At 32.4% G+C, this 13012-nt stretch overlaps 1 protein-coding gene across 1 annotated transcript in view; it reads right to left on the bottom strand.

Annotated features, from left to right (window-relative positions):
- LOC119836706 (hemicentin-2-like) overlaps window positions 1-12142 on the bottom strand; it is a 116286-nt gene extending 104144 nt beyond the window's left edge. The window contains exon 1 of the mRNA XM_038362131.1: window positions 12029-12142. The gene's annotated coding sequence lies outside the window, so the exon portion shown is untranslated. The remainder of the gene's footprint in view (window positions 1-12028) is intronic.
- Between the last annotated feature and the right edge of the window lie 870 nt (window positions 12143-13012).

Below are 13012 nucleotides of genomic sequence, written 5' to 3'. Positions count from 1 at the left end.
ATTGTAAGAATTTTCAGCTTCCCCTGAATTTGTCGTGGGTTTACTGATTTTTTGGTCTAATTTGACCGGACTATATATTCGTTTACAAGAGTACTAAAAAAATTTTATAACTAGTATAACACTAACTCTAATTCAAAAAAAATCATTCATATGTTCTTTTGCAAGTATATCTGAATAGCAATTTTTGATGTTTCGGAATATCGCTTAAAAGATAAAGTAGGAGTTTGGTAAATAGGACTGCTGTTGATCCGAATAAGCTTCAAGTTATAATGTTCTAGTTGCGCCCCGCGGTTTCACCCGCGTAAGTCCGTACACCGTAGTAAAATCGGGATAAAAAGTTGCCTATATGTGATTCCAATTGTCCAGCTCTCTACGTACACATTTATAATATTAGTAGGATCAATCAGCCAATGCTTTAAAATGTTTGATTATGGTACATTTTATAATACACTTTAAAATAATACCAATAGGTTCAATTTTGCTTAAACGTTTCTTTCTATCGACTAGAATTTTGTAGAACACATGTGAGGATAGTTTTAATTTGTTGTGGTAAATTAACTTCTGCCGAGTATTGCCCAGAGATTTGCGTAATATATTAGGCTTAGTGTGAAACAGATCAAAAACAGCAACATCAATCAAGTACGCGTTGTAAAAGTTAGCCGAACGAACTGTGTACTGATAATTTCTGCAATTTCATGAGCTACAAGGAATAACAAGACTTTGATGATATCACGATACACGGCGATATATTTGATATGAATTTTGGTAAATAAGCTCTATTCAGCTAGCAGCAGAGCAGCTAGTCTGGCTTATTTCTGGAAAATAAGCCAGACTTACTGCTCCCGGCGGTTTCACCCGCGTAAGTCCGTATCCCGTAGGAATATCGGGAAAAAAACGTTGCCTATATGTTATACTAGTTGCCAGCTGTCTACGTACCAAATTTCATTGCAATCGGTTTTGTAGGTTTTGTGTGAAAGAGCAACAAACACACATACATCCTTACAAACTTTCGCATTTATAATATTAGTAGGATAAAATATCACCAGAGTAGTTTTAGTCAGGAATAAAATATCAACGATTTTGCATCTTTCTACTTATGTGGTGGTGGTGGAATGGTGGCTTCTGCACCTGTATATACCAGAATACGTTGGGTTAAATGGATTACATTTACGGTATAAAAATCGTATAAAACTTTACAATTTGAAATTTACCTAGAGAAATGTATTTAATTATACATTTGACGTCTTAATTATGTAATTCGCTGTCTCTATCTCTATTATTGTGATCATAGCGAAGTCGTTGCTTTGTATCTAATTGTGAAAAATTTTTGAAATTGATCCCGTGGTTTGGCGCACACGTTACAAACATATAAAAATACAAAGCTGTTATCTTTATACTATTAGCGTAGATACGAACCGCTGTCGCTATCGCTCTTGTTGTGGTCGCAGCTGAAACCACTCGTGGTCCCTTGAAAACCACTGTTAACTCGTTTATACAAGTTAAGTTAACTGAAATAGCTGGCTCAACTAATGTCATGATAGTCCCATGGGTCATTCGGGATCGTAGCGATGAGTCCGCTAGCTTTGGGTCACTGAGGTCGTTATAAATGTTATGAGTTAATTTTTATAGGACAATTTCACGGTGATGAAAATTATCGTTAATTTATCTTATTTTTGTGGAATAATTAATAATATTATAAATGTTAAAGTAACTCTGTCCATTTGTCTGTATTCTCCTTTCGTAGCACTGAACTGATTTGTATAAAATTTGGTATAGAAATAGTTTAAGACCAGAGAAAAGATATAATAATGTTTTTATCCCGGAAAATCAACGGTAACGGGGATTACGCGGAGAAAACCCTGATTAACTACACGGAAGCCACGGGCAGGAAACTAATCTCTTAATGTTATTCAAATAATATATCTTTGTGGTAGTTTATAATATTATAAATAATATATCTTATACCTTTAAACGAGCAATTCTTGTATATATATATATATATAATTGGAATCTCGGAATCGGCTCCAACGATTTTCATGAAATTTAGTATATAGGGGGTTTCGGGGGCGATAAATCGATCTAGCTAGGAATTTTCTTAGAAAATGTCATATTCGTGTTTTATTCGTGTTTTTTTTCCTGACATCTATTGGTGAATAATAATACTATTTTGCTTCGTAGCTGGACAACTGAAATAACACATAGGCACTTTTTATACCGATATTCCTACGGGATACGGACTTACGCGGTTTCAACCGCGGGTCACAGCTAGTATAAATAAACAGTTATAATGATTCATTTAATTTTTTTGCAACTGCGCTGGTGGTTCGCTTGATGGTAAGCGATCATCACCGCCCATGAACATTCGCACAGGCTCAGACCTCTGAGAATGCGCTGCTTACTTTAAAGGAATAAGGGATAAGGAAAGGATTGATGGCTGGAAACAAGGAATGGACTGCGAAGGGTTAATTTATTTTGTTGATAAACATAATCAACCTAATTATAAATGACACTGATTCCAAAACAGAAAAAGTCAAACCTCTTTGAAATAACTCATTCGATATTACGAATAAAAATCCTACGGATGCAACATTATAAAAGCCAGTCGTAACATGCTTACAACAAAATATCATGACGTGAGCATTCGAATGTTCTTGAACATTCTGGAACATATAACGTGTTTGATGAAAACCGTGTATTTTTTTACGAAGCACAATGAAAAATTGCGCGGCAGAGCGGCTTTTCGCGTGGATGAGTAATCTCTTTATGATTAAAGTAATTGAGGATTTGATACTGATATTAATATGGATTTCAATAGAAATCGCAATTTAATATTGCATTTACATTGTATGATATTATTATTGTGTTATATTATGCATTGAAAGCGTTATTATGTACGTTAGTGGCGTGGTTGTGTGCGTAACGAATTCAGGGTTTAATTGTGTGAGTAAAATCAAATGAAATAAATTTGTCTTGTAAAATAATTTAAGCAGATATAAATTGCATTACTTTAATTTATACACTTCTTCTTGCAGTTGCGTAAGACCGACTGGTATGTATTTTTATAGAAAAACTAGCTGCGCCCCGCGGTTTCACCCGCGTAAGTCCGTATCCCGTAGGAATATCGGGATAAAAAATAGATGTTGGCCGATTCTCAGACCTACCCAATATGCTTACCAAACTTCAGAGGAATCGGTCAAGCCGTTTCGGAGGAGTATGGCAACGAAAACTGTGACACGAGAATTTTATATATTAAGATAATTGCTTGTAAATTAATGTAAAAAAGGGATTTTGTAATGTTTTAAATGGATTCTCGTGTATTAAATACGTAATACTATGAACATTATAGACTTTTATACATCATTCAGTCGTTTGAAAACATTTTTGTATATTTTTATTACACTCAAAGTTCATCCATTTTCCATTTATCGCGTATTATTCAAAGCTTGAAGGCCATATTTTTTAACTCTTTCTAATATTATAACATTTTTATTATATTCTAGGGTTCTGTAGCTACCCAATGGGAAAAACGAGACCCAAAAATCGTGGTTAAGCAACAGTTGGCACGGTCAACATTTAGATGGGTGACCATTTGTTTTTGTAGTTCATTTACTTATTTAAACGTAAGCCTCAGGTATCCTTAACCGATTTCTTATTTGATAACTGTGCTTTACTATTTTCTTATCCATCTATCTTATTAATGCTAATTACTTGGTAAGTGTAATTTAAACAAAGTAAAAATACAAAAATAAATAAACGAAATAATCAAAATTCCCCGCTATCTTATTAATAACTCGATTATACAAAATCTGTTTACGTATGTCATGCTATAAATATTAAATAACCACTTTTAACATTGTTTATTCGGGATGATATTGTCACGATAGCGAAATGTGATAACTAATTATCCTGAATGTTTGTGCTTGTAATAACATTGATTGGTATAATTAAAATATAAATTGATTGCGTTTGATTTAAACGAATTTTTACCATCATCATTATCAGCCTATATGTGTTCCCACTGAAGAAATAAAGAACAATTTAACACACACAAACACACAAATAGTAACAATAGATTAAAACGAAAAATGAAAGAAAAAAAACATAATAAGAGAATGAAAAAAAAATAAATATAAATTACGTGTGTTTGCGTTGCGCCAAAAAAGGATTCCACTCAGTATATTACTACTGGGACACAAGCCTCCTATGGGTTCAGGCCTTAATCCACCACGCTGGCCAAGGATTCCACTCAGTATATTACTACTGGGACACAAGCCTCCTATGGGTTCAGGCCATAATCCACCACGCTGGCCAAGGATTCCACTCAGTATATATACGATATTTTCCTTCACCGTTTTAAGCAGTGGTGATGATATCCACATGGTCAGATAAATTGAAAAATTAATTTATTTCCTGCACGCTCGTCCGGTCTCGAACCCCGACTTGTCGATTTTGAAGTCCGAGGTTCTCACCACTGAGCCACGACAGCTTTTTACCACTTTCTTACAAATGTTTTTTTTAGAAGAAATAGTATCTAATATATGTTTAAATAATGATTCGATTAAAATAAGTTAAATTCGCTGATTTAATTGTAATGACTATCTTGGAATTTTTATTAATATCCTACTAATATTTAACACACAAAATTTTGTAATTATGGATGGATGTTTGTAAAAACGTAAAAACTACTTAATGGATTTTAATGAACCTTTACAATAACTTAGTTAATTCATCAGAATAAGATTAGAGCTATTTAAATACTTGCTATTAGCACTCGGATCGTTTGGGTAAAACCGCGTGGTGCAGCTAGTTTTGTTATATAAATGATATGGGGAAGAAACTGATATTCTAAATTCAGGATACGCTGTAACTTATTGGAGGTATCGATCTTGAACATTTTCATTGTTATATACCTATTTATACACTACTAGCTTTCCGCCCGCGGCTCTGCCCGAGTAGCTGAAAGAGAAGATGGACAGACTCTGAATATTCCAAACATAAATCATTTTACCGTATGTTTAAAATAAAAAAAAAACTGTTATATTTCCTTCTTTGTGTCTCAAACTATCTCCATATCAAATTTCATATAGATAAGTTTAGCTGTTCTTGAGTTACGAATAGTGTAATTAACACGATATACTTTTATATAGGTTAGGTATACTTTTATATTTATAAACGAATTTTAATACTAAATTTTTCAATTTTTCAATGAATCATATTTTTGCTCTTCTCTATAACACTTAATTCCAACCAATTCTGGCTAAACACTTATCCCAGACTAAGATTATCCGACAGAACATAAAAGTTATCTTAATTTACCCCATATTGCTTTTTTGGGAGACGAAATAAATAGAAATACAAGCATTTTCATAACATTTGCATTAATTTATTAAACATCCATATGTGTTGATATCAATGTAATATAAAAGATATTAAAATATTACGAATAACAATATAAAAGGTAAGAACTTAATACCCTTCATCCCTTTGATAAAGCGATTAATTGGGGCGTTTATTAGCGTTTATAAGCTTTGATAAATAAGGCTTTTAATGGTTTTTTTATCCTTTCGTACTGCGATTTCGGAATGTTAAAATACCCAATAATAAATCGCCATTACGTATGCAGAGTGGCCCCACCCTTTTATTACAGTTTTATAAACTGTTATAATTGCTTTGTAGTTTTTAAATCTGCACTTAATCTTTTATTTTATGTGTGTTATTGTTTATATGTGGTGAACCATTTTTATACAAACACCTAAAGCCAATTCGGTCACATACAAAACCACTAACCCTTCAAAGGTCAAAGTCCACTTTCACAAGCAAGCGTCCAATCAACGAAATAGGACATGGAATGATCTCCTATTTTGACCATTTGCTAGTCATTAAAAAACCACAAACCCACGTATCCACACGGATTCTGCGAAACAGATTACAAATGACGTTCAATACAGGTAAACTCTTGATATATGATACAGCTTTCACTGTTATATTTAACTTGTAATATGCGTGACAAATCTTTTTATTTTAAGGTTCCCAGTTTGACTGTACTTTTTGACATTCTTACTCGATAACTTCTCGGGCTTCGTGATTATTTCTGTGTATTTATTATCTGATAGTTGGCAAAGGAGCTGTTTGTCGCCTGATGGTATGCGACCAGCACTGCCCATAAACATTTGCAGATCCTATATGCCTGTGTAAATGGATTACCAACTTGATAAGGGATAGTATATAATGAAGGGATTGATAAAGGTCATAAAGGAAGGATAAGGAAAAGAATACGGGACCGAACGAAATACAGTAGCATACAATTATTTCACAGCGACTTTCTGTGAGGAAGTGGTGCCTTCTCCGGTGAGTTGAGCTAATTCGTGTCAATACGTGCTCGGCTCCCACAATAAATAAATGTTTGATAGAAAATGGATGTCATTTGGTCCCATTTTACAATTTTAAGCTGTACCTTATCTCAGGGAAGTTCGTGACCTTTTTCATATAAAATAATTATTTTCTATTAAAAGGAGTAGGTATTTTACAGGCATGTAAAACTGAAAGAGTGTTAGATCGTTGATATTTTTAATCTGAATTTTTCAAATAGTCACAAAAAATATTTTGTATTTTAATTTGAAGTTATATGGCTAATCATTTCTCATCTGTCTGTGAGAGACATTAATTGATACCCAAAATGTATTATTACTTTTAATTAATGTCTCTCAGCTTTTTCGTTCCAATAATTATTATGTCAATATGAGATTAACCTAAATATCAAAGCGCAGTGTATAAAAATTAGATCTTAATTAATTATCTGAGAAATTATTGTAGCACCATTTCCATCATATATTTTAACAGATGTATTTTTAATTGTATTTTTTAATATATCTAATGATTATTATTCCAGAACACATTATCAATAAAACACATTAAATTGAACTCAGCCATTTAACACGTCTCTTGAGCTATTTATCTTTCATTTATCATCATCATCACCACATGTATGTTCCCACTTCGGGAATACAAGCCTCCTATGAAGGTTCAGGCCATAATCAACCACGGTGGTCAAGTGCAAGTTGACAATCGACCTTACGCCTCCCCAAATGTTCATGGGCGGTGGTAACGCTTACCATCAGGCGACCCACCAGCTCCATTACCGACGATGACATAAAACAAACATTAAATTGCTATGTTGAAAAATATTTCGCATCTATACAATGAAAGAATATTTTTTTATAGATCATGTAATAAATTTAGAACCGTAAAAGAATAAATTTGTTTGCTATCGAAATATTTGTAAAAAAAAAGGGCTTTTATGTTTAATTCTCTGTGGGCGAAAGCGTATTCCAACATTCAGTGAACGCTAACATACTATGAGTTCGTTCGTCAAAAAGCAAAAATATTTTTTTCATAAATAGGTTCATGACTTCTTTGACACTTTGAAGTAACAGTACGCAAGCAAGGTGATTTGCTGTAATATAAAATTGTGAGAAATGATATGCGATTTGAAATCTAGTTATAATTGACATTGAGTTTATTTTAGAGTAATTATGCTTTATTCATAGAAAATATAAGCAAATGCGCTAATATTTTTGGAGATAAATAAGATTAATTATTGACATCATTTCACGCAGACGAGAGGTCTGGAGGAACGAAAAAAAATCAAATAAAAAAGCAATAATAATAGAATAAAAAAAAAACAGTCTAACACGAAACAAAAGTGTCTGTGTTAGTAAATTAAATTAGCATTTTCATGATCGGATCAGCACTTCCAAAGATTGTCCCCTACATACATACAAAGTAACCTTTACCTCTTAACTTAATAGGTTTGTGTAGACATGAATTACTGCAGAAGTTAATAGCCTTCGGTATGCTGACAGATAACTTAAATAACGTACACGCTTTTTTGAATAACTTGAAACAATAGCCGCTGGGTAAAGCTTTTCAATTAATTATTGGAAAGTGTTTGCCTTGTTGGAAATTCATTTTTTTTTTATGTCATAGCGGGCAGCTGCGCTGGTGGTTCGCCTGTTGGTAAGCGATCACCACCGCCCATGAACATTCGCAAAGGTAGGACCTCTGCGAATGCGCTGCCCGCTTTTATGGGGTAAGGGAAAAGGAAAGGATTAACGACTGGAAAGAAGGAATGGACTAGGACGGGTGAGGAAAAGGAAACGGGCCTCCGGCCTAATTCAAAATTAAATGAATGTCTTTTAATAAAAATACCGCTGAGAACTCTTTAATATGTTATTAAACATGTTTTACGTATTGTTCTAGAATTGAGCGATTATCATGACGTCTTAAAGCCGTATTAATTCCAGTGTGGGAAAGCGCTACTGATAGGTGGCTGTCATTTTACGACATTGGAATTAATACTGATTTAAAACGTCATGGTTAATTTCCTGAACGATTGGAAAAACATTATATATCGCACATATTGCTTAACACACACATATATATATATATATATATATATATATATAAGACTAGACGCTTGTCCCGGCTCCGCCCGGACTGGACGGACTGGACGGACCGATCGATTTTGAAGTCCGAGGTTCTCACCACTGAGCCACCACAGTATCGTACTGATAATATTGCCGGTTAATGAATTTCAAATTCCAGTTCAAAACTACCTTCAAGCGTCGAATTTCAGTTAAGACTGAACTTCTACGAAACGGCTCGATTAATAAAAATAAAATTTACTTATTTTTATATATTTGATTTTAAACGATATATATTCAAAAATCATATCCTCAAAGATTGACAAAATAATTTTTATCCTAATTTTTTATCACGTACCCTTTTCATGTTGTAATATTTAGTCCACATGGTTGTTTGGAAGAGATTGCTACCTAGGGATAAGGCAATCTTGTATTCGTCATCATCTTAATTTCTTTTTTTCATTGCGAAGCGATTGCAACTTTTTCGAATATTTTAATATTCGAAAAAGTTGCAAAAAAAAAATGTATTTATACATATTTTCTTTTTAGTATTTTACTAGCTGTTCGTACATATATATCCCGTGTTACATAGAGAATGCAGCTTACCAATTGTAAAAATATTTTTGAAATCGGCCTAGCAGTTTCTGTTTGATGTTTTCACAAATATATATAAGCAATATCAAATGATTCCTCTTCATAATATAAGATTATTGTCGATTTTTCTTTGAATGTATTGAAGATGAAATAAAAACATTTTTCTTTATTCAAATTCAATAAATGAAGGAAAAACGCTACCACCATCCGTAACCCTAGTCAAATATATTTTACATACATTTCATGTAACAGGTTTCCTGAAGAAAGAGGTATCAGCTTTCTAAGTCGTTGTTTAGAACATTTAGGTATTAATTTTTAGACGTTAATATAAGAGATGAAATAAGCATTTCCACATTATTCTTATCTAAGAAGAATAACTGATAATCTCTCCTAATATTATAAATCGAATGTAACTATGCCATTCTGTCGCTTCACACCAAAATTACTCAACCTTTATAGATAAATTTTGTGACAAAGATAGTTTGAAAATTGAGAATTGTAATTCCCGTAGATCGACTTCGTAAAGAGGAGGTTATCATTTCAACTGTATTTTTTGTGTTTGTTACTTCAGAACTTTTAAAGGAGTGAACCATTTTTATGTATACGTAACGAATAAACACAAACATTTTGTTATTTCATCATATCACTCCTATTAGAACCAAGAAGAACCGAGAAGAGTCGTTGAGAGTTGCGAAGAGAGCCTAGTATAACTAGGCTCTCTTCGCAAGCTAGGTATTTAAGAAGTCATTGACACAAAAACAAGTAAAGACGATCTAAATTAAGTAATTTACTGAAATTACTTAATGTTATTTATACTTAAAAAGAATAAATATTTATTAAGCCGAGTAAAGATTATAAGTTGCTTTGAGATTCATTTTCTAAGAGTTTTTCACACTAAGAAAATAAAAGTGATTAATATTTGAAAGACGCTATGAAAAGGCAGAAGTTGCGACGCAAATTATTATGTGAAATATGTTGTATTTAAATATGGAAAACCTATTCAAGTCTAGATAGAAATAGGAATTGTTCACCCGACTAGCACTAAGAACTATAATAATTTATGTATTCTTTGCTAGAGCATAAGAGCGTGGCAGTTTGTATCTTTTGTTGTGCATCTATCCTTCTGGTGCAGTGGTTAACGCGTGAGAATTACTTGAAAAGTCCTAGCTTCGATTATAGCACAAATAAACACCTCCGGTATGCCAAGGCAGAGAGAAGAAGAGGAACGTCTTATAAATCACATTAAATCTTCCCTACATAGTACACAAACACAAAGTCGCTTTCTCTGTCTGTATGTCCCTATGTATGCTGAAATCTTAAAAATGTGCAACTCATTTTGTTGGTGTTTTTTTTTTAATAGATAGAGTGATTCAAGAGGAAGGTTTATTAGTATAACATCATGTATTAAACCACTCCGAATTTAACGCGTGAGAAAAGACAAAGACGCGGGCAAAAGCTAGCAATATCTAAAACACAAAGGTGACTGATCGTTCTATCAACGGTCTGCCCAAACTACAGAACCGGTCGGGCTGAAATTCAACATGCAGATAACCACTATATACTTAGACATTCGCTAAGAAAAGATTTTGATAAATTCTTTCCCTAAATAGATGAAAAAGGGGATAAAAGTTTGTACCATATTATTTTGACCACGCGAACGACATTACGGGCACAGCTAGTCTAGTTCTAGCTAGCTAGTTGATTTTTAGCCGATAAAAAAATATCAAGGCAATGTTTCTTTAGTCTTTAGTTGATCGAGAAAAAAAACATAAAATATTTATCTCAACATCTCTCAATAATAACGAAGCGTTATGCTGCTGGAATATAAATAGTTTCGTAACATATTTCTCACCTATAAATGAACATAAATATAGCCTCTTCTACCACAGAGCGACGCTTTATAAGAGCTCGAGAACTTTCCATCCTAAATTGGCGAATTTTCCTTTCTTTGTAATGTGAATAAAATAATATATTCATCATTGATAACACATCAATACATGAATAGAAAATGCTATTCAAAAGTCTAAATTTAAAGCATCATAGATATAGTATTTTCTTGTGTTTGATTTACGCGTTTATACATTTAGAAATTAGAGACTTATTAACGGATTTTAAACGCGATTTATTAATTATATGAGACGATCATAGCTATGTAAAATGTACCAGAAAAATGCATATGTGAATTAATGCAAGTTCCATAGATTATCCATTTGTCCAATAGTTACCAGCTATCGTTAAAACTCACTCATCCATTATGACAATTTATCGTCGAGGTGTGACAATGTTAACGCAGTAGAATTTCAATATATTTTAACTATTTACATATATTTGTGACGTAACATATGTGTTAATATATTGCGTTTAAAATTAACTTGTATTGAATTTAATATAGATGAAGTCATTGATAAAATCCAGTTATTTATAATAAATCAACACGATAGAAATGAAAAAAGATGTTAGTCGAATTTCTAGATTTGCAGTGTTCTTGTTACAATGTATGTAACAAATAAAATAAAGAGTTTATTAAAACAAAGTTTATTAGTAATAAGTTGCTGCATTTGTGATCAATGACGTAACTAAAAATATAAATCAATTTGGTTGTTTTTTTTATATTACCATAATAAATTAAGAATTACGTTTTACTGTAAGTCAATTTTTATAGGTAATAGTATAGAGGCAAAGTCATAAGAAAAATATGAGAAATATCACCAACATTATAAAGCTATTAGAATATATTATCGCTATGGAGTATTAAACTTGTATGTATGTAACAATTGGAAAAAGATTTCGATAGGTTATTAACATCGTTCACTATACGTAAAAGTTTTAAATTTCATATCAAATAAAAAAAGGAAAAATCAACTCACTAATTGCCACTCACTAATTCCGCGAAAAAATATCGATATAGTAATCCGTAAAATTAAACGCTAATAACCTTAGTTACCAACTTAAATCTATGCCAAACCTACAACAAAAAAAAAAATTACTCCAAAAAACATAAAACCACTCACCCGCTTACTCACTACGAATGCACATCACTTCACGTCACAAGATCACTCACACACACCACAGTGACACAGCAACACACGACACGTGCGCACCGCTCGCCGTCCCGAGCCCGACTGGCGAACGCATGCGTGCGAAAAATTTTCGCAATTTTTACCCACGATTTGTGTCACTTGGACCAACTCGGTTTATCTACACACATTTTCCTATCGGTTCTATTTAAGCTGAAAGAATTATTGCCACGATACGTGTTTTATTTTATTGTAAAGGATCGGCGGAAAAACTCGACGGTTTCAACTTTCCAGCCTACAAACAAATAAACATTACTCATCAAATTCTAATGTTAACATCATAATAGACTATTTGGAAACACAAATTTTACAATAAGCCTATTTTGATGAATTCAGAGATAAATGTAGACGTGCGCATATGAAAGATAATGTCTCTAAATAATGTTTGTGATATTTCCCTTACGTAATATCTATTAGTCGAAATTATTAACCGAATACTGTATTTCTCGTATACTATACGTGCATGCAATAGTTATTTTAGACTGTAAATTAATAAAATATATGAACTAGTAGGTAATTTATTTTAAACTATTGGGAATAAACCGCGGCTCGCGTGGTGAGATAAATTTATCTAACATATTGTTCTTCTTATATTTTTCTTATAATTTTATTTTAATTTATTTATTACTATTTAATTTCATTTCAGTTTAATATATTCGAAAAATGTTAAAGACAAGAAAAAGGTTATTTTTGAAAAGTTTCTAATTTCCAAAACATGAATTTCCCCTCAGTTCGTTCATTCATAAAAAAAAATCGGCCAAGTGCGAGCCGCACTCGCTACACTAAGGATTTCGATTTATCGTTAAATCAATGAGAAACATAAAAATAAAATATAGTTTAAAAAAACTAAAAAACACGCTTTTCAAGCACTTCAAACTAAAAACTATAAAATAATTTTTAATATAAGCTGAAAACAAT

Source organism: Zerene cesonia, chromosome 25 (genome assembly GCF_012273895.1).
Source record: "Zerene cesonia ecotype Mississippi chromosome 25, Zerene_cesonia_1.1, whole genome shotgun sequence".
Classification (NCBI taxonomy): domain Eukaryota; kingdom Metazoa; phylum Arthropoda; class Insecta; order Lepidoptera; family Pieridae; genus Zerene; species Zerene cesonia.
The sequence above is the reverse complement of the archived record's forward strand: the minus strand, read 5'-3'. Positions and strand labels throughout refer to the sequence as shown.